General features: G+C 41.1%; 1 long non-coding RNA gene and 1 pseudogene across 1 annotated transcript in view; one reads left to right on the top strand and one right to left on the bottom strand.

Annotated features, from left to right (window-relative positions):
- Window positions 1–215: 215 nt before the first annotated feature.
- Window positions 216–21,749, bottom strand: part of LOC131911202 (uncharacterized) — a 39,139-nt gene continuing 17,605 nt past the window's right edge. The window contains exons 4-5 of the long non-coding RNA XR_009379296.1: window positions 3,103–3,172; window positions 216–316 (exon numbers count right to left, since the gene is read on the bottom strand). This is a non-coding gene — a long non-coding RNA (uncharacterized LOC131911202). The remainder of the gene's footprint in view (window positions 317–3,102; window positions 3,173–21,749) is intronic.
- LOC131911200 (chromobox protein homolog 3-like) lies at window positions 9,356–10,013 on the top strand (annotated as a pseudogene).

The raw sequence follows: 21,749 nt of genomic DNA, 5'->3' as shown, positions 1-21,749 counted from the left end.
GTATGGCCCATTAAGCAGTGCTTAAAGCATTCTACTGCTTTCCTAACCCAAAGTACCAAAGTCTAAATTCCTCCAAAAAAAACCATGGTCAGGCCTATCACAGAAATACACCAGTCCCTGGTGCCAACTTCTGTCTTAGTTAGGGTTTCTATTGCTGTGAAGAGACACCATGATCCTGGCAGCTCTTATAAAGGAAAACATTTAATTGGGGTGGCTTACATTTTCAGAGGTCTAGTTCATTGTCATCATGGTAGAGCATGGTGGCATACAGACAGACATGGTGCTGGAGAAGGAGCTGAGAGTTCTACATCCTGATCTGCAGGCAACAGGAAGTGAACTGTGTTACTGGGTGCAGCGTGAGTAAAAAAGACCTCACCCCCCCCCCCCAGTGACATACTTCCCACAAGATCATACCTACTCCAACAAAGCCATACCTCCTAATAGTGCCTCTCTATGGGGGCCATTTTCTTTCAAACCACAACACTATGTTATAAAAAAACTGTTCATACTATGGAAGAATATCAGATGATCATTAAGTTATTTGTGAATATAAACATTGAATGCAAAAGGAATAATTGACTTGGCAATGTCTATTAAAAGCCTTAAAAAACAAAACAAAACAAAAATCTGTCCAAGTCAGGGCTGGAGAGATAAGTCAGCAAAATGCTTACTGTGCCAGCATGATGGCTCAAATTCAATCTCTAGCACCCATCAAAAAAAAATTAAACCAGGTATGGTGACTTGTATCTGTAATCCCAGTTCTGGGGAGGTGAAGATCCCCAGAGCACCTTGGGCAGTCCCACTGAATCTGCAAGCTCCAGGAAAAGAGAGAGAACCTATCCCCAAAAGCAAGATAGAGAGTAGTTAAGGAAAACATCAAGCATCAACTTCTATCCTGCATGCATATACATGTGTACACACACAAACATGCACACACATACACAAACATGCACACACATACACACACACACACACACACACACACACACACACACACAAACTGCCTAAGTCCTTCTATTCAGAACTGCCTCTAAGAATTTGCTTTAAGAAAATAATCTTGGAGACAAGATCTTGTTGGGGTTTGTCTTTTTAAATGTGCTATCACAACAACACATACTTAACCACCGGCATTTAGTATAATAGCAATGGGTTAAAAAATACATATTTTGACTAAGTGCATCTATTTAATCAAATCAGTTAAAATTCTGTATCATGACTTAAAAATGATACCTTAGTAGAATAGATGGCTGAAAAAAAGTCACACAATTTATTACTTTTAAAACTGGTAGTAAACACACAGATAAGCTGAGCCCATTTCTCAGACAAAATGCTGGATGCAATAGGGATGCTAGATGTAATAGGGTTAGCTACATGCTGAGGTGGCAGCTATTGTCATGTGTACTACAAAAATTTGCTGCTATTATAGACACAAAATTGGAAGTTAAGCCCTAAAACAACAGTGAGTATGCCTTAGTAATAGAATTATGAGCAATTTTATTATCTTCTTTTTAGTTCACATAGTCTAAGTATTCTATGAAGAATATGTAAGAAAGAAACACTAAAAATTCACTACTCCCTAGGTCTATATTATTTTTTAATGACTTAGTTATTCTGTGTATGCATGTGTTTTATGTATGGGTATGTGCACATGGGTGCAGGTGCTTGTAGAGACCAGAAGAGGGCATCAGATACACTGGAACTGCAGCTACTGCAGCTACAGTTGGATGTGAATCACCTATGTGGGTCATGGGAACTGAACTTTTGAGCGCTGGAAGAATGGCAAGTGCTCTTAACCGTGGATCCATCTCTCCAGCGCACAGGTCTATTTTTTTCATATAAAATGCAAGTTATATCCCCTCTTTAAAGTGCCTGGAATTAATATATATATATATATATATATATATATATATATATATATATATATCACATATCTGTTATGTTGACCAGAAATGAAGTTTCAAGATGCTTATTTGCTACTTATTTACAACATCAAGAGAAAGAAGTTTGATGTTTCATTTTTAGAACATGTTTTTGGCAGTGCTGGGAATCAAACCCAGCGCACTGTGGATGATAGGCAAGAGCTCCACTTAGTTCATCATTTCTCCCTTTGCTAAGACAAAGTGTTATTTTGTAGCTCAGGCTGATAATCAATTTGTTCTGTAGCCTAGGCTGACCTTGAACTCATGTAGTATGACTTTCTTTTGACTGCCAGCACCCAAATAATGACACTGAGACTTCTTATTAATTATGAAAGCTTGATCTTAGCTTAGGTTTGCTCCTAGATAGTTCTTATAACTTAAATTAACCTGTTTATATTAATCTACGTCTGCCATGTGGCTCATTAACTCTCCTCCATACGGTACGTCCAACTTGCTCCATGTCTCACTGGTGAATCCCACCTCTCTATTTCCCAGAGTTCTTATCACTTCCAGGAGATCCCACCTGTCCTCTCCTGCCTAGTTATTGGTCATTCATCTCTTTATTAAAGCAATAATAAAGTGCCTTAGCAGAGACACATCTTCACAATGTACAAAAAGATTATCCTACAACAAACTCATGATTCTGCTCTTACCTCAGAGTCCTGGGATTACAGGCACATACCACTCATCTGAATGAAATTTGACATGTAGTGGGGAGGTGCTTTTTGTAGAATTGTGTGAGAATTTCATGTGACCTCAGTTTATGGTTTTCTTCTCAAAAGAGCTTATCTTTCAGTCTCTCAATTCAAACTGAAAATTCCCTGCATTATAGGTTTTCAGGAGGCAGGGATGATTTCTCATTGGCCCTTGTGTTCTTTGAGTGTAGTACTAAATACTCCATATTGATTTAATGAACAGGTTAGCAAATGTCTAAATATATTTTATACAATCTCTGAAACTCTTCTATTGCACATAATTAGATCATCATCATCATCATCATCATCATGATCATCATCATAAGCCTCAGCTACATTAAGAAACAATTTTCTCTATTTCTCCTTCCCAGGGAAATTACCTAGCTTCTTTGGGGCTGGGGATTGTAGTCTGGTTATCCTTTACTTTGCAGCTAATATCCATTTATGAATGAGTATATACCAATTTTGTCTTTCTGTGTCTGGGTTACCTCACTCAGGATGACTTTTTCTAGTTCCATTGATTTGTCTGCAAATTCCATGATGCCACGAAACAGTTTTCTCTTGAAAGAATTATGGAAATTGGTCAAAGAGGGCAGTTTTCATAGTGGAATATTACTCAGACTTAGAAAAGGAAATTCTGCAATTTGTGACCCATAGTTACTGGTGTCACCTTTATAGGAAATCTGACATAGAATTAAAATTGGAGAAACAGGGGAGTTACCAAGAACTGATAGTGGATAAAACAGGAAAGTTGGTGAAAGGTTATACACTTTAACGCTGAGTAACTTCTGAGAACTGAATATTCTGTGAGCAATTATAGTTGATAATAATGTGTTGTATATTTAAAACTTACTAAGCTTATATCTGAAGTATTCTTATTATTTCCCTTCTAAATGTGACTGTATCAGATGATGGACATGTCAACACCATGTTGTGTACTTGAAATATTAACTTTTTTTTCTATCACACCTCAATAGTCCTCAGTGCAAAAAGATAGTCTTTAGAAAGGGACTTCTATGGACTGGTCTTCTCTAGAGCCAAAAATCTGGTTTGGTAACAGCTATAAATGATTTAATAACTTGTCAAGGATAATGCTGTGGACATCAGGTAGACATGTTTCTTCTCATCCAAGCAAACCAATTTGAGAGGACCCAGTATCCTCGGGCCCCTCAGCACCATGCAGCTGTCAGCCCATCAGGCACTTTTACTGTTTTCTCTCAGCCTGGTATGGTTTATGGCCAGTAAGAGGCAAGTGGGTGACCATCTTGTACTCACCTACAAGGAGAGGACAGGGACACTTTTGCTCTCTTTTTTTTAAATGATAAAGGTTAGGGTGAGTGGGGCTTATGGTCCTTGTTTAAAGCATTTCCAGGGCCATCAATGCCATGTAGTTCCTGGGTTTGGTACTTTTTCACACAGGCCAGCTGCTCCCTACTTTCAAAAGAACACACCTGAGTGGAACCCTCCCAACTACAATTCCAGAGGTTCAAAAGCTCTGCTCAGACAGGACGTTATTAACTGCTGTGCTTCCAAGGTCGGTGTTGCAGATATCACAGGATGCAAAGCCTTGGTGCTGGCAGCTTCGGTTATTTCCTCATGGAGACCCTGTGTGTCTAGTGAGTATTCCCCACTACAAGCTGCAGAGAAGAGGAGCAACTGTAGAATGGATTCAGATCGCTTGTAGGTGTTAATCATTCCACGACATGTTTCCTCTCCTAAGAAAACATTGACTTTTGACATCTGGCATTGGGGCTCCTGTGCATGTGGACGTGGCTCAGTTCCTGGAGAGAGTGGAGTTACAGAGTGAGTCACTGGGCCACACCTCGGTGTATTTACCCAGGCCACCAATATGGGATAGAGCACCATTTTAGACTTCAGCCCTGCAAGTAGTACTGTAGAGGAAGAAAAGTGTCCAGGGAAGGTGGAAACATTTTTATATTAATTCAGATTTGGTCTGGTTACTCTGTGAGAGTAGTTTAGCATTAGGGTAAACAATAACACAAATGAGCTTCCTACCCTGAAAGGTGAACTATCCTAGGCAGGAGCAAAGATATTCTAAGCAGAGGAACAAGGCCTCTCCATCGGGCTATCAGACTGTTGAGACAACGAACCCAGAGAATTGGGATTCTCTCAGGAGTCTCAGGGAGTCTCATGCTGGGAAAGGAGAAGGCTGAAGCCTTTGAAGCCTTGGGCCATCCAGGGAGAACTTTTCTCCTTGGAGAGATTTCACACTGTTCTGATAAGTTCTTAGTCCACCTTGCAGGAGAGACTGGAGCAGAGACAGCGATAGGCAAGACTCCACCTTGACCAGGATTGCTTACCTATGTACACCTCTTGCCCTCTACTTAAACCTAAATAAACCTTATGTCAGGGCCCAGAAAATGGACTTGGGGATTTCCCAGATGTGACCACATTAAGTAAATCATTCTCACTTTTCACTAATTCTTGGACCCATGTGAGACAGGTGGCTGATCCTAGCCTGTTAAGGCTGTCAGGGCCAACGGGGTGGATGGGACAGCAGGCTGGTGGCGCCAAGAGGACCAAGGCTTTGACCCTAACAACTCTGGAAACAAAGGGCCCAACGTCCCACCAAGCTGCCGCAGACTGCTTCTGTAGCTTGTTAGAGTTCACATTCTTTTAGGTTCTTACTGTTCCCTTACTAACAGGACCGAGATTCTTTAGAATTTCCTATGATTAATTTTTTAAGTACAAAGGGAAGGAAAATGATCTTTGGGTTTAGATAACACATTGTGACCAAATACACAGCAGGAAGTAACACAAGGGAGGAAAGACTGTTTTTCTAGTTCTAATTCTGTCCTAACTTTTTCATCTTTTGTGGTAGATAAATGCACAAAAATGTATTCAATTGTCAAAGTGTAAAATCCAACACAAAGCTCCACAGCTTCAGAATTTCTATTCTAACTGTATACAATTAATTGTATAATATTTATGCAATAAAGTGTCAATTTGGGGAGGCTGGGCATGGTAGTGTATGCCTTTAATTCCAGTACCCAGAGGCAGAGGTAAGTGGATTTCTGTGAGTTCAAAGCCAGCCTGGCCTACACAGTCAGATCCAGGCCTGACATGGTTACATGAGACCTTTTCACAAAGAAAAAAAAATGTTTTGGTGAAAAATTATATCAAAGAACTAAATAAAAACATAATAATGAGCCAGGTGGTGGTGTACACCTTTAATCCAGCACTTGGGAGGCAGAGGCAGGCTGATCTCTGTGAGTTCAAGGCTAGCCTGATCTACACCACAAGTTCCAAGAAAGCAAAAGCTACAAAGAGAAACACTATCTTGAGAAAACGAAAATGTTAAACAATATAGATGTTAAACAAAAAAGATGTTAAATAAATAGAAAATATCAATGAAGAGATAGAAAACAAATAGCAAATAGCTGAACAAACGTTCTGAAATTGAAATTTTCATTAGCCTTTTTTTTTTTTTTTTTTTTTTTTTGGTTTTTAAAGACAGGGTTTCTCTGTGTAGCTTTGCGCCTTTCCTGGAACTCACTTGGTAGCCCAGGCTGGCCTCGAACTCACAGAGATTCACCTGGCTCTGCCTCTCGAGTGCTGGGATTAAAGGCGTGTGCCACCACCGCCCGGCCTAGCCAATTTTTTAAATGAGATATTCCACCGCAGATTTAGGCATGTGAAAAAAAAGAACAAATTTGTAAAACTGAAAATAGGTCAATTGAGATTCCAGTCTGAAAACAGATGATGAAACAATGAAGGAAAATGATCAGACCCTCAGAGACTACCTGTGAACGTGAGTCTCCAAAGGAAAAGAAGAAAGAACAATGGAAAAAGAAATGGATGAAAAGTCCACAAATTTAATGTAAAACATTTACATATGGAGTTTAAAAAGCACTATGTAGGACAAACTCAAAGAGATTCTCATATGAACATGATCATGATAAAAACTGTTGCAAATTGAGGCCTAAGAGAGAAACTTAAAAGCACTAAAAGAGAAGCAGCCTTCCTTGTGGACAAGTAATTCTCAGGAATACCAAATGCGGGTCTCCCATCGGGAGCCAGGGAGAGCAGAAGGCAGCAGCATGTCATATTCGAAATGCTGAAAGAAAAGCACCTGTCAACGTAAGAATTCTCTACCAAGGAAAGCCATCACCAGACACAAAGGAGAGACCGACACACTCTCCAGAAAGTGAGAGACACAGCTCTGGCAGAACTGGTCAACCAAAACTAATCCGGGAGCTGGCGGGATGACAGAGCCGGTAAAGATGCTTGCCACCGGCTCTAGGACCCGAGTTTGATCCCTGGGACCCACACGGTAGGGGGAAAGAACTGACTCCCACAAGTTGTCCTCTGACCTCCGTGCACAGCTCCCCTGAATAAATAAACGTAATAAAAATTTAAGGAATAATTTGGAAATTGAGAATCTTCTAGGATTAAAGGATATCTGGAGGGATATCTGGTAGTAGCACAAATACAACACAACAAAGAACAGAAGACCAGCAAAGAAAACCACATAGATGACATGACTGTTCCGTAAGTAAAAGTCGGGACAAAGATACTTTTGTAACTATTTTTCTTTTATTTAAAAGGTAACCACAATGAGAAATCATATATATATATATATATATATATATATATATATATATATATAAAACAAATATATATGTGTATATATTTTTTATTGAGGGGCAAATAATAGATAAAGATGTAATATATATGCATAGGAGATCAGGAACAAAGTAGAACAGGAGTGAAGTTTTTATATACTATTGTAATTCAATTGGAATGGATATGAATAATGTTATAAATTAAGACAATGGCAATCTTCAGGAAAATATCTAAGGAAATAACTAAGGAAACATGTAGATAAAAAGATAAAAATGATAATTAGAAGTTAACACAAGAGAAGAGCATAAAGGAGGAATAGAGTAACAAAGAAGACACAAACTGTATATATACACACATACATGTATGTGTGTGTGTGTGTATATATATATATATATATAATACAGTACAGAAAACAAATGGACATATCTAAATCCTACCATACTAGAAATTACATTACATAGAAGTATAAGAGAATGCAGAGATGATAAAAACTACGAAAACAAAAAGATAATGTTTAGATTCAAAAGATTTAAATAGATTGCAACTAAAAGGAAGGAGAAATATATGATGCAAACAATAAATGATAAATTGTGTCAGACTACTTTCAGATAGAGTAGACCTTAATTAAAAACTTGTTACAGGAGACAAATAAATTTAATAGAGATAAAAGGATCAAGGTGTCAAAACTATAATAATTATGAACATACATTTCATGTACCTAGCAACAGCTACTCAAAGCCTGAAGCAGCACCTTACAGAGGTAAAGGAAGAAACAGACAACCCAACATTACTAGTTCAATAGTTCACTTTCACGTTAATTAACTCATTAGTTTCTGGTGCCAAAAGCTGAACCCACAGCCTCTCACAAGTTAGAAGAGTGCTTTACTACTGAGTCACACCCTTAATCCTAGCACATCTTAAATAATGGATAAAACAAATAGACAGAAAGTCAGTTATTATACAGGTGATTTGAATGACTCTATAAGCCAGATCTAACAGATGTTGATAGAACACTCCACCCAATAACAAAGATATCCCAATAATAACAATATCCGTTCTTATCAAGTGCAGATGAATAATACTATACCATAAAACTAGTCTCAATAAATGAAAAGTATTGGAATCATCAAAGTGTGTTTTTCCACCACAAGGCAATGAAATTAGTGATTGGTAACAAAGGAATTTGATAAGTTCAAACCATACAAAAGTAAAGGGACATAATCCTAAAATAATCTATGTATTAAAGAAATTATAAGGGAAATGGGGTAATTCTTTAAGATAAATTAAAACTTTAAATTCTATGAGGTGCAGCTTGTCGTGATATTTTAGAGGAGAAAAACATGTTTAGAGGGAAACTTATAGTTGTACATGCCTGTATTTAAAAAAGAAGTATGGCAGGCGGTGAATACAGTCGGCAGAATGCTTGCCTAGCATGCAGCAGGCCCTGGGTTCAATCCCCAGCACCCCACAAACCAGGCATGGTATGCAGGCCTGTAATCCCTGTAGTTAGGAGTAGAAGCAAGAGGGTTAGGAGATCAAGGCTTGACTACATATTGAATTTGAGGCCAGCATGAGCTACCTGAGACACTTCGAACAAAAAACAAACAGACATTTTACAAATCCCAAATTGATAAACATAAGATGCCAAAAAAAAAAAGAACATGCTAACCCCTGGCCAACAGAAGGAAAAATATAATAATGAAAGTATAAAATAATGAAAGTAGAAAAACAATAGAGAAAAACAAAAACCAAAAAGCAAAACAGAACCAAGGTTTCTAGGTAGACTGATCAAAATACAAAGATAGCAGGGATTCATATTATTAATTGTGGAACAAAAGAAAGAATGTCACTACATATCTTAGAGATATAAAAAAAGAGAGAGTGTCACTACATATCTTAGAGATATAAAAAAAAAGAGAGAGTGTCACTACATATCTTAGGGATATAAAAAGGAAATTCCATGGATAATTCCATGTCCAGATAAAATGAACAAATGGCTACAAAGGCAGAAACCAGAACACTGACTTAAGAGTATGAAATCTGAATATGTTTATAATAGGCAGGGAGATCAAGGTAATAATAACAACAGTAGTTAATAACTGCCCACGGAGGCGTGCAGCCGGAAACTCTGCAAGACCCGCTGCCGGCTCTGATCGGTGAATTCTTCAAGTCTTTCATTTAAAAAAAATAATGGCCTCCAATAAAACTACATTGCAAAAAAATGGGAAAGAAACAGAATGGAAAGAGTAAAAAAGTTGAAGAGGCAGAGCCTGAAGATTTGTGGTAGAAAAAGTACTGTACCAGCGTGTAGCGAATGGGAAGGTGGAGTATTTCCTCAAGTGGAAAGGGTTCACAGATGCTGATAATACTTGGGAACCAGAAGAAAATTTAGATTGTCCAGAATTAATTGAAGCACTTCTTAATTCTCAAAAAGCTGGTAAAGAAGAAGCTGGTACAAAAAGGAAATCTTATCTGACAGTGAATTGATGATAGCAATTCAATAGAAGAGAGGAGCTGCTGCCTACAAACCCAGGGGCTTTGCGGGGTCCTGATCCTGCACGAATAATCGGGGCCCCAGGCGGCAGTGGAGAATTAATGATTCTCACGAAGTGGAAGGACTCAGAGGAGGCCGACTTGGTGCTGGCAAAGGAGGCGAACGTGGAGTGTCCTCAGATTGTCATTGTCTTTTATGAGGAGAGGCTGACTTGGCATTCTTGTCCAGAAGATGAGGCGCAATAATTGTTTGCATTTTAATATATATTTATATGTATATAAAATCTGGATCTTGGGTTTTGAATTACTGGCGTGGAAAAAATAGCGTTCTAGTGAAAATAGAGTTTGATATGCTGGCTTTGAAGTATTGACAGTTAGTTGGGATATTTTCGGGTTTTGTTCTGCATCAAAAGGCACTGATTCCTTTGAGCAAATGAAAGCTTTCTGTAGTTGCTTCTTTAACAATAGAATATTTGATACCATGTTGTATTTCCTTGGCTTTGAAGAACAGCTTTTCTTAAACGCTGAGGAGATTTTATAGCCATTACTCAATCAGAACTTATTTTTAACTGGGACACAGAAGAACCATTCTGTTTTTTTTTTTTTTTGCTTGTATGCCTGTATATGCATAAAACACTTATGTAACTGTTTTTCATTTTTTAATACTCAAAAACTGTAGATGAAAACACGTATTGATGAGATTCCATCATTGTGAACATTTTCTTAGAATCATAACCTTTCAGATTAAGTAGATGATTCTGTAATTTACTGGATAGTTTTAAAGCAACCACATCAGAATTTATGTATTATCACATAAATACAGTAGTTTATATACAAAAGTTTGTCCTTATAAACTCCCTTTTCAGAAAATGGAATTAGACAAAGTAGTAGTATGATTTAATAACAACACTTAAGCTGGGTGTAGTGGTGCATGCCTTTAATTCCAGCATGAAGGCAGACTGATCTCCGATTTAGACTAGGTCATCCAGGGCTACAGAGAGAATCCCTGTCTCTAAAAACCAAACAAAAAAGACTTAAATGGGCATGTAAAGGTTCCTCTAATGAACTGTTCCTTTGTAGAAAGTTGAAATCTACTAAAAGTTTATGATTTGTGGAATATCTGTTTGCTGTGGAAATGGAATCATGGTTAGAGATGATGTTGGCAATTTCAGACCCGCTGACATAAATGAACAAAATTTGGTAATATAAATTAATGACTTGCATGCTTTTTCTTTACCCTGACTCATTCCTTGCTGGTAGGATCAATCTTTTCAGTATTTGGATTCTGGTTCAATGAGCCAGAAAAGTAACTTTGTGGTATCAGAACCAACTGTATATTTACTTTATTGTAAATAATGGTGAACAGTGGTCAATAAATAGTTTTATATTCCTTTAAAAAAATAATAACTACCCACCAAGAAGGAGATGCATCGTTGCTTACCTAGTGAACCAACACCAATCCCTTACAATGTTTCTGAAAAATAGATGTGAGATACTTCCTGAATCTCTCTGAGGCCAGAACTACACTAGTAGCAAACTGATGAATCCAGTTAGAAAAGGAAACTATGTATTTCCCAGGAGTATGAGTGCAAAATCCTCCAAAAAGATCTGTACCCCAAATCCAGCAAGATATAAACTGCATTATACACCATAAGGAAGTAGGGTTTATGTCAGTAACAAAAGTCATCTGAAAACAATACCATAGGAAGGACAATGCCCACACACTCTCCTCCACGATCCAGAAAGAGCACTTAGCAAATTACAACCCTTAACTGATAATGTCACTCAACAGCTAGGAATAGATGAGAACCCCTAGAATCTGCTGACATCAGCTACAAGGAAACCCCCGTGGCAAGAATTATCATCTATAGTGAGAGCAAAAGCTGCTCTGGAGTCAGGAACCCAAAAGGATGTCTGCTCTCACCTCTATATAATATGGAATGAGCATCCTGACAAGGTCAACTGGGTAAGAAAAACATAAAAGCCGTCCATCTTAAAATGTAAGAAGTAAAACAAAGATGAGAAGGAAAGGCTTTTGTCTACACAGAAACCTCAGTGTGTATAGAAGTATTATCTATAGCAACTGCATGGTGAAGACAAATGCTCAGGAGTTAATGAACTGATGATATATAGTATAATATATAACATATCTCTCTCTAAATATAGATATAGATATATATACACATATGTATGTATGAATACACACACAGGATGGATGAACTTTGAAAATATTATATCGTTGTATTAAGGAAAAGAAGTTTGGCATTACAGTCATTTATTAATATAAAAAGTTCTAAATAGGCAAATCTATAGAGCAGAAAGTCAATGATCAGTTACTTAGAAAGTAAACCAATGGGGACTGTGAATGCATCTTAGTTGGTAGAGTGCTTGCCTAGCTTACACAAAGCTCTGTATTGGATCTCCTGTACCATGGTAAACCAGGAGTGTAGCACATAACTGAAATCCCAGCACTCAGGAGGTAGAGGCAGGAAGATCAGGAGTTCAAGGTCATCCTCAACTACATAGGGGATTCGAGGCCAACCTAGATCATCCCCCCACCCCCACCCCCACCCCTGTCTCCAAAAGAAAAAATAACAAGAATAATAGAAATAATAAAAATAACAAGAAAAATAACATGAATCAATGCATCTGAAGTTTTTCTGAGGGTGAGGAAAATGTCATAGAATTAAATAACAGTGATGTTTATACAGTATGGAGATGAACTAAAAGCCAATAAATTTTCCCAGTTTAAAGTGGTTAAAGTACAGGGCTGGAGAGATGGCTCAGTGGTTAAGAGGACTGGTTGTAGGTTTTCACCCACAGGGTAAAAAAGGCCAAGGGAAAAAAAACCCTGACTCTGACTTGAATCCAGGAGCAGGGATTGAAAGCCCACCAATCCCTGAGCTTGCTGTAGAATCAGACCACAAAAATCCACCAATCCCAAGCCACCCTGGAAAGTTCCACCCCCTCCAAGAAACCCTGTATAAGCTCTGTACCCTGTTCAGTTTGCTGTTGCTTCTTACCCAAGGCAGCCACCCTCCTGCATTCTTCCTTCCCCATAAATCTCTTGAGTGAGGTTTGTTGTGTGGTGTAACACTTTTGCAGGGGCAGAGCTGATCTGTAACAACTTTTGCCAGAGCGGGAACAGAACTGTAACACTTTTTCTGGGAAGGCTTTCCGCTAGCTGAGCAGAATTGTTACACTCTGTTGGACCTAAGCAGAGCTGTAACACTTCTCCAGAGTTGAGCTGTAACAACTTCCCTGGGAAATCCTCTCCTGAGGGAGCAGAGTTGTTACATTTGCATTGGAGAAACCTTTCCCTGGAGCAGGGCTATAAGCTCCTATGGTTACAATGACTTTGTGCTATTCCTTGGCTCCCAACTGTGGGATACATTTCCACTGGAGCTACAACAATTACAGGTTGCACTTCCAGAGGACCTGAATTCAATTCTCAGCACCCACATGGCAGCTCACATCTGTCTGTAAATCCAGTTCTAGGGCTTCTGACACCCTCACACAGTCATACACGCAGGCAAAAAGAAAAAACAAAAACAAAAACAAAACAATGAACATAAAAAATAAATTATAAAAAAATGGTTAACATATAAATTCTGCTATGTAGTCTTATCATTATAAAAAGCAAATAAAATAGAGGCCACCTCCATCCCCTTGGAACTTGGAGGACCCAGGGTCTGAGGTCCCCTTAGTTCTTCCCCACTGCCCTTTTCAGCCATTCTTTGTAGCCCATTGTCACTCCATTGAGACTCCCAGCCAGCCCATAGGTCAGGTACCCATAACCACCACACTTGGCTGGGCTCAGACCAGTGGATGGGAAAAGCTTCTTGCAGTAGATGGGAATTAACAGCGAGACCCACAACTGGACAACGTGTGGAGAATGAAAGACTTTGGAGCATTCAGTCCCAAATGGGGTGCCTTTATCATCCTTATACAAAACTCTCCCCTCAGGGCTCAGGGATCTGTGCTGAAAAGGAGGAGGAAAGACTGTAAAAGCCAGGCATGGTGATGACTCATCTTCCAGACACAATGGAACTAATACCCTTATGATCTCATAGAGACTGTGACAGCATGGGCAAGACCTGGACAGGTACAAACCAGACAACATCCCAACACTGAAAGGGGTGAGTGGGCACCAAGTCCCACTCCTAACCAAGAAGTTATTTGCAATTGATCACCTGCTGGCAAAAGGGAAACCAGTTTTCTCTCATGGAGTGTTACAGGGTATATTAACCACTCCAAGGAAGGCCACGTGCCCAGAAGTAATTGGCCAACACAAAACAGACACAATATTTTTTGTGCATTTTTGTTATGTTTTGTTGTCTTACTAGTTTTTTGCTTGTTTGTTTTTATTTTTTTTGAGAGCATTAGAGCATGATGTGGGATGGGTAAGGAGAATCTGGGAGGAGTTGGGGGAAAGAATATTATCAAAATATACTATTTATAAAAACTTTTAAAATTAAAATATTAATAAAATAATGGGCAATGATTTTTCTACTGTAACCAGAAGAAAGCCAGAATAATGATACCAGTTTGACCAGAGCATATGACAAAATTAGTCCAGATCCTGGATGGGAGGATGGACACCTATTCCTCTCACTAGGGAAGGACTTAAGTCCCCAGGAGGGACTTTGTCCTCAGTCCTTCAGAGCTTCTCTTTGAAGCCTTGGGTTACTGGTGGCTTTGGTTGGTCAGATGGGGACAGTGTGACTTAGAGTAAGGGGGTGTCCACCCCAGAAGACCAACAGTGTGTGTGTGGGGTAGATGTTCCCAGTGGGGAAGAGACTGGAAATGAGATCTACATGTGGAAATCAATCAGGCTCACAAAATGGAGCCATTTAAAATAAACAAACCAACCAACCCCAAACCCTCTGAACACTGAGGCTTTGCTCAACTTTTATGATTGTCAGTATTCCATCCTCTGGTCCTGACCCACCTTGACTCCACGGAGGAGGGACAGCGGAAGCTCTGTGTTTGCTACTTCCTGGGCCTTATGGGGGGTGGAGGGGACCAGCAACACCTGCAAGGTTGGAGAGTAGCAACACCCTGGTGTTAAAGCAGAAGCCAGAAATGGGCAGGGAGGAACATCACCCACCCCTTGATGGGTGAGCAGTTCGTGGATAACCTGTGTGGACCATCTGCTTGGTTGGGTCAGGAGAAAACGCAAAGAATATGGAACCCTCCAACTGGCTGAACCGATGGTATGCTCAGAAAACTAACTAATCTCAATAGAAATTGCCTTAGTCTTTGTCCAGTTTCTGCTATAAGTTCTCTAAAAAGCTCCCAGACAAACAGATCAGTGGTGGGGTTTGCTTTTCTTAGGACCCCTGCAACTCTCAGGAGTTTCACTCACTTTTCATTGATTTTCCTTAATAAAAGCTTGTGTTTGCTTTGCTTGCTCCTGTGTGTGTGTATGTGCACTCACGCGTGCGTGTGTGTGTGTGTGTGCGTGCGTGCGTGTGTGTGTGTGTGTGTGTGTGTGTGTGTGTGTGTGTGTGTGTGTAGGTCCTAGGTAAAGGTCAAGTGTCTTCCTCCATGACTTGTATATTGAAGCAGGGTCTCTCACTGAACCTGGAACTTACAATGTAAGCCAGTCTGTCTAGCCAGCTTGCTCTGGGGATTTCCTGTGTTTGTTTCTCATGGACTAGGATTACAGGCAGGCTACCACACTTATCCAGCTCTTACAAGGTCCTGGGAATCCTAACTCCAGTCCTCATGCTTGTGAGGTAAGGTCTTTGCTGATTCATCGCCCCTGTCTTTTGCTGTTGTTTTGAGACAAGTCTCATGTGCTATGATGACCTTCAATGTGCTGTGTAGCCAAGTCCTCTCTGCCCTGGAATGATTGCATGTATGTCTACCACTCTGGCTTCCCTTTCCTTATCTCTTTCCTCTAGCATGGCAGTTAAACGCAGGAAGCCGGGATTCATCAGTAATGTCCTGGGTAGGCATCAGAGGACAGGTCAATAGTACCCACTGAGAAAATGCTTTCTGGCTTCTGGCTGCCTTTGTCTGGATCCTGAGCATCTGGATCATCAGGAAAGACAGATCAGACACCCACCTGCTATGGTACCGGCCATTTTCAGTAACCCAGGAAAGGGCCATGTGTGGCAGTCTGATCCAGTTCAACTCCCTGCAGGTGGATCCTGCCTTACTTCCAAAGTTTCCTGTGCCATTGTTCATTCTTCTGTATTTGGGGGGTGGGTGGAGTGGGAAGCAGGTCTCACTGTGTAGCTCAGGTTGGACCCTCCTGCCTCCACTTCCCAAATGCTGGGGTTATGGAAAGGCCTGTGCCACTTCATGGCTCATGCCCAGCTCTTATATTCCTCTTTGGGGTGGGGGTGGGGGTTTCTTCAGAGCAGTGGGCTTTCTGGGCCAGTGTTGGCAATTCCTGAGTTTGCTGGACAAATTATTAAAAGCAAACTCCCTAATGTTTTCTCAATTTCCGAAAATAACCAGAACGTTTACTCTGTTATGAACAATCTGTACCTAGCTAAATGGTAGGCAATGCATTCAGTATAGTCACTGAAACAGAAAACACTTCTGGGGAAAAAATGGTCTCTGAACAGATGAAATTCTAAATACATCAGTTTCAAGAAAGAAACTTCAGTGGTCATGAAACCACCCTCTTCACAGGTCTGATGTTTTCTTTTCTTTTCTTTTCTTTCTTTCTTTCTTTCTCTTTCTTTCTTTTCTTCTTCTTCTCTCTCTCTCTCTCTCTTTCCTTCTTTCTTCTTTTTGGGGGTGGGGTCTTTTGAGACAGGTAGTACTGGAACTCACTCTGTAGACCAGGCTAGCCTCAAACTCACAGAGATTCACCCACCTCTGCCTCCTGAGTACTGGGATTAAAGGCATGCATCACTACCACCCGGCACCTGATGTTTCTATGGGTGAATTCCATCCAACTTATAAGGACAGAAACATCAAGTCTTTCAGATGGAAAATACAAACACTGTACAACCCACTTCTGTATGAAGATGTAGCTATCAGCAGATTCATTCAGAGACTGAGAGAGAGGGGTAGAATCAAGGAATAGAATTAGGGTTTGCAGATTTAGCTCAATGGCAGAGAGTTTGCCTCATAAATGCAAGGTCCTGGGTTTGTCCTCAATTCTGGGCTGGGGGGAGGGGGGAGGGAGTTAAGAGGTGGTGATAGTCATACAACAGAAAAAGGTGCTCAACACCACTGGGCTAAACATTAAAAAATGGGAAACGAGATCAATTTTACCACAATTTTAAAAAGTTACCTCTAACAAGTAGGTACCCAATTGAGGAGGCTCTAGAGTCAAGCTCCCCACAGCCTAGCAATGAGTCTAGGGCAGTTTTAGTCTACGACCAGCTTGTGTGTTCCAGAATGTCACACTGAAAGCAGTTCTGAGACCCAAGGCAATCTAGTCTTACACAAAGCTGAAAGAAGCTCACCCAAGAAACCATGGCCTCTCGGTCGGTCGGGAACACACAAAAATAGCATAAAACAGACGGAGTCCTGGAAGACGAAACCCTAATGTCCACGTGTCTGATGTTAGTCTCTAGCAGGGGAAACCATTAACAAGAGAGAATGTAGGACATGACTGCCTCCCAATCTGAGGACCAGGAACCTCGCTGAAGTGCCGTGGCTAGCTTCTCTGGTGACCTGTAAGAGCAAATAATAACCAGCCCCGAGATCATAAATCAAGATATCAAAGGAATATAGAAGCCAGAAGTCACACCTATACATGCCGCCTATGGGCTAACACCTTACCTCAACACTCAGTCCTTAAAACAGTTGACTCACTGAGGCCGAGGGCAGGAAGAACCAGGTTGCGTCTCTACAGGCTGGCACCATATGACAGGGTAAACGTGCTAATTATTTAAGGCATGAACACACTGTAAATACGCCTTAGGTTAAAGTAGTCATTCATGTGCAATTGCTCCAGTTATTCTGTAGCACTTGTTAGGGACGCCTGTGGTGGCTTGTGCCTTGTAGACCTTACTCGTTAGTGACAAATAAAAAATAGTTGTTTCCCACAAGTAGAGACGGGAAAAAAATGGAAAAGCAGCTCTAACGTGCTACTCAGAGCCTATGGTGAGTTCACAAAACAAGAAAGAGGATCAGCTCTTGGAGCCCAGATAGCCTTCCTGGAGAAGGGTCCTCTTTGTTCTCTGAAGGAAAAGCGTCAGTTAGTTAGAATCCTGAGGAGCCTGAGGCGCCCAGATGTGATCGCGAGCCAGGTGGAGATCCGAGGTGGGGCCTTCACCTCCTATGAACAGTGCTGCAAGTTCACTCCCCAGGTGAGGGGCTGGGGGACTTTGGTGGGACACACTCAAATCCAGCCTAGCAGGCACATGAATCAAAGGGTACAGACGTCCGGAGGTCACCTGCCAGTCCCCACCTTCACGCATCTGGCCAGAAGTCTCTCACGTTTAGGACTCAGCAAGAAGCAGTCCCAACACCTCACTTTCCCTTGTGATCCCTTCCTTCCTTCCTTCCTTCCTTCTTCCTTCCTTCCTTCCTTTCTTCCTTTCTTCCTTCCTTCCCTTTATGCTATACAAGTTGGGCAGGATGTCATGATTCACTGGGAAACACAATGAAGTGGTGATGATATAAGACTCACTGTGGAATGGAATGGAATGGAAAGGGACAGAAGACCCAGAAACAGACCCACACCACTAAGGTCAATTTAGAAAATATTTTTATGTGTATGGCTGTTTGGGCTGCATTAAGTCTGTGTACCACATGTGTGTGTGTGTCCTTGGAGGCTAGATGAGGGCATGATACCCTGGAGCCTAAGTTGCTGTGGATGCTGGAAATTGACCTCCAGAAGAGCTGCCAGTGCGCTAACCACTTAGCCATCCTACCACCACCCCCCCACCCCCCCCACCCCCCGGTAAGGCCAGTTTTTGACCAAGTCTCAAAGGGAGTTCAGCCGGGGTAAAGAGAGAACACTTTCAGCCAATGGTACTTGAACAGCTAAATAGTTACATAGGGAAAAATAAACTTTGAATGTGCAGCCCCAACCTACAAAATGTCTAGAAGATAATACAGGAAACAAGTGTTGTTCCCTTAGGCAAATATTTTTCACAGCTTTTTCTAAAAGGAATATGAAAATCACTTATTGTCAGGGTTAATCTTAATTGTCAACTTCATATGATCTGGAATCAACTAAAGATACAGCTCTTAAGTTAGGGGGATATTTCCAGGAAGGGTTAATGGAAGAGAGAAGACACTCCCCTAAGTATGGATGACCTTCTAGCAGGTGGCCCAGATGCAGAGGTCCAAGATCAGTGCCTCCTGACTGCTTTTGCTTTTCACTGGTGGGTGTGTGGATTCTTCCTGCAGCTGCTATGGGAATCCCCGACTGAACATCAGCTTCCAGCTTCTTCTGCCTTCCAGTACTGACACCAGTGCTTGCTCTAGGGAGCTTCCAGGCCCTCAGCACAAGACTGGGCCTGCTGCAGCATCAGCTCCAGAGCTAAGCAGCTACTGGGTTCTCAGTGTCTCCAGAACGAAAGCAACCATTGATGGACTACCTTGGCTCACTCTACGGGATGTAAGCCATTCTAGTGGATCGCGAGTGTGCGTGTGCTACAGAACCCTACCTAATGCACTTACCGTGAACAAGAATTGTATAAACTGGGCTTCATGAGAATTAAGAACTTCTGTGTTTCGAAAGAAACTGCTCTTCGGGAGGCTGGTGCAAGTGTTTCTTACCTGGTCTGTGATCATGGTTTCAAAAGTGAACTTGCCAAAACTCAACAAGATGTCTACCTTACGCTTATGCAGCATATTGTTGTTAAGTAGAATGTAGTGAAGTTGTAACTAAATTTGGAAATGGGGTCGATGACAACCTAGTGCATGGTGGAGAAAATAAAGCCAGGAGAGAATTAGCACAAGTCAAATGGACTAGGCATTTATATCTCTAAGGAAGAATCACTACCCAATAAGGCAGGATAAGACATCCTGAACATGAAAATGGAAACAGTTGACACCTCTTTATATAAGGATGTACAAATGGTTAAAAAAGAAAGAAAGAAAGAAATGCAAATTAAAACCAGGCAGAGAGATGGCTACCCATTCCCTATAAAAGCTAAACTACAAAAAAAAAAAAAAAAAGGAAGGCTAAAAGTAATCCTCATAGTGGCATCTGAAAATGCCAACTTAGAGAAACAGAGAGCAGGATTGTTTGCAGGGTAGGTAGAGAGAGGATGGAAAAATGTTGGCTGAAGGGTACAACTTCCAAGATGAATAAGTTTGGAACTCTAATGTACAAACACTATGGGCTATAGTTAACAATTATGTCTATTTGAAATTTGTCCAAAGTAAATCTTTTTTTTTTTTTTTTTTTTTTTTTTTGGTTTTTCGAGACAGGGTTTCTCTGTGTAGCTTTGCGCCTTTCCTGGAACTCACTTGGTAGACCAGGCTGGCCTCGAACTCACAGAGATCCACCTGGCTCTGCCTCCCGAGTGCTGGGATTAAAGGCGTGCGCCACCACCGCCCGGCTCCAAAGTAAATCTTAATTATTCTCATCACACACAGTTCCTATATGAGGTGAGTGGTATGCTAATTACCTCCACCGTGATAATCATTTCATAATGTATAACATTCAAGCTATACAACTTCTTCCAATTTTTGTCAGTTTTATCTTATTTTAGCAGAAACAGGCGGGGATATATTGTATAGCTTTGTCCTCTGAATTGAAATTTCCCTTCCTGGAAGGAGGGGGAAGGCTCACAGGACTCAGAAAACTAAGTTTACAAGGCTCAGGAAGCTCTTGAGACGTACAGGAGTCACAAGGATGCTCCTCAAGGTTCTAAAAGCAGTAGGTGATTGCTCACGTTGAGACTCTCTGGCCCTAGGGTGCTTCAAAGTTGTGCAGGGAGCTCCAGGGATGTGGTTTCACAAGTTGTCACCCATGTTGGGGTGATGCAGCTGCCTTCGATACATCTGTACTCCTCTGAATAACCCAATCAATTCATTGGTTGATCCAGTCAGGCTCCAGGGCAGTCTATCTCTGGTCTCTCATTCGTGCCTTATCTGGGGTGAGTAAACATCTGGTCATGTTCCCCCAGGAGAAGTCACATAATACAGATAAAATATAGATACAGATAGGATGTTCATATGGCTGGGTGTGGCACGTACACCTGTAATTCCAGCACTCACAAGGTAGGGGAGGGGGGTCATGAGTCTGAGCTTGAGACTAACCTGAGCTATATGGTAAGAATCTATCTTTTTTAAAAAATAGACAAGATAAAAAGGAAAAAGAAAAATATGAATACAGATATGTAGATGGTAACCTATTGCCGTAGGAAGGATACACACAGACACACATACACTTCATTGGCCCATGTTGTCTAAGCAGTACCTATGAGACAGTGCAGAGGTCTTGTCTTGCCCCCTCCTCCAAGAATGAAGTGGGCAGACAGTGAAGGTGAACAAATCAGGAAGACTTCTTAACAATTAGAAAGGAAAATAAAAGGTCACCACACTGGAGAAGGGAGCGACAACTTGAACAAAAAACGAAAAGGCTTTAACTTTCAGTGGCATTGGGATGCCAAGTGAGAGAAATTGCGGTTGGGCCCTAACCCTTCGGCATGCCTCAGGGCCCCCAAGTACTGTCTTCCTAAGAACAGGTCTGCAGAAAGCATCCTGATGACCAGAGGGGCAGAAGCAGCGAGTCTCAGAGGGCAGGAATGGTAGGTCACTGAGACAAACAAAAAACAAAAATAAAACAAAACAACAACAACAACAACAACAAAACCCCAAACAGCCCCCCAGGCAGGGTGCCTGCAATTTTCCTTAGATGGCAGTCCCATGAGTCTAAGCTGGATGATGGAAAGGCTATGTCCAGGGCTTATATAGACCCTGATTGGCTGGGCAAGTATATGTAAATGAGGCAAAGAGTAAGGACCAATCATGAGTCTATTAGTCAAGGAGGTTAAGCATAAGCCTGCCAAAACTCAGGGACTGGGGGCACAGTTGTCAATCAAGGCCCGTGCTCTGTCCCCTCCCTTCTCCCTTACTGATGCACTGGAAGTCAGGTAACTGGACAAAGTAAGGTTGGGAA

The sequence above is a fragment of the Peromyscus eremicus genome, chromosome 5 (genome assembly GCF_949786415.1).
Source record: "Peromyscus eremicus chromosome 5, PerEre_H2_v1, whole genome shotgun sequence".
Taxonomy (NCBI): Eukaryota; Metazoa; Chordata; class Mammalia; order Rodentia; family Cricetidae; genus Peromyscus; species Peromyscus eremicus.
The sequence above is the reverse complement of the archived record's forward strand: the minus strand, read 5'-3'. Positions and strand labels throughout refer to the sequence as shown.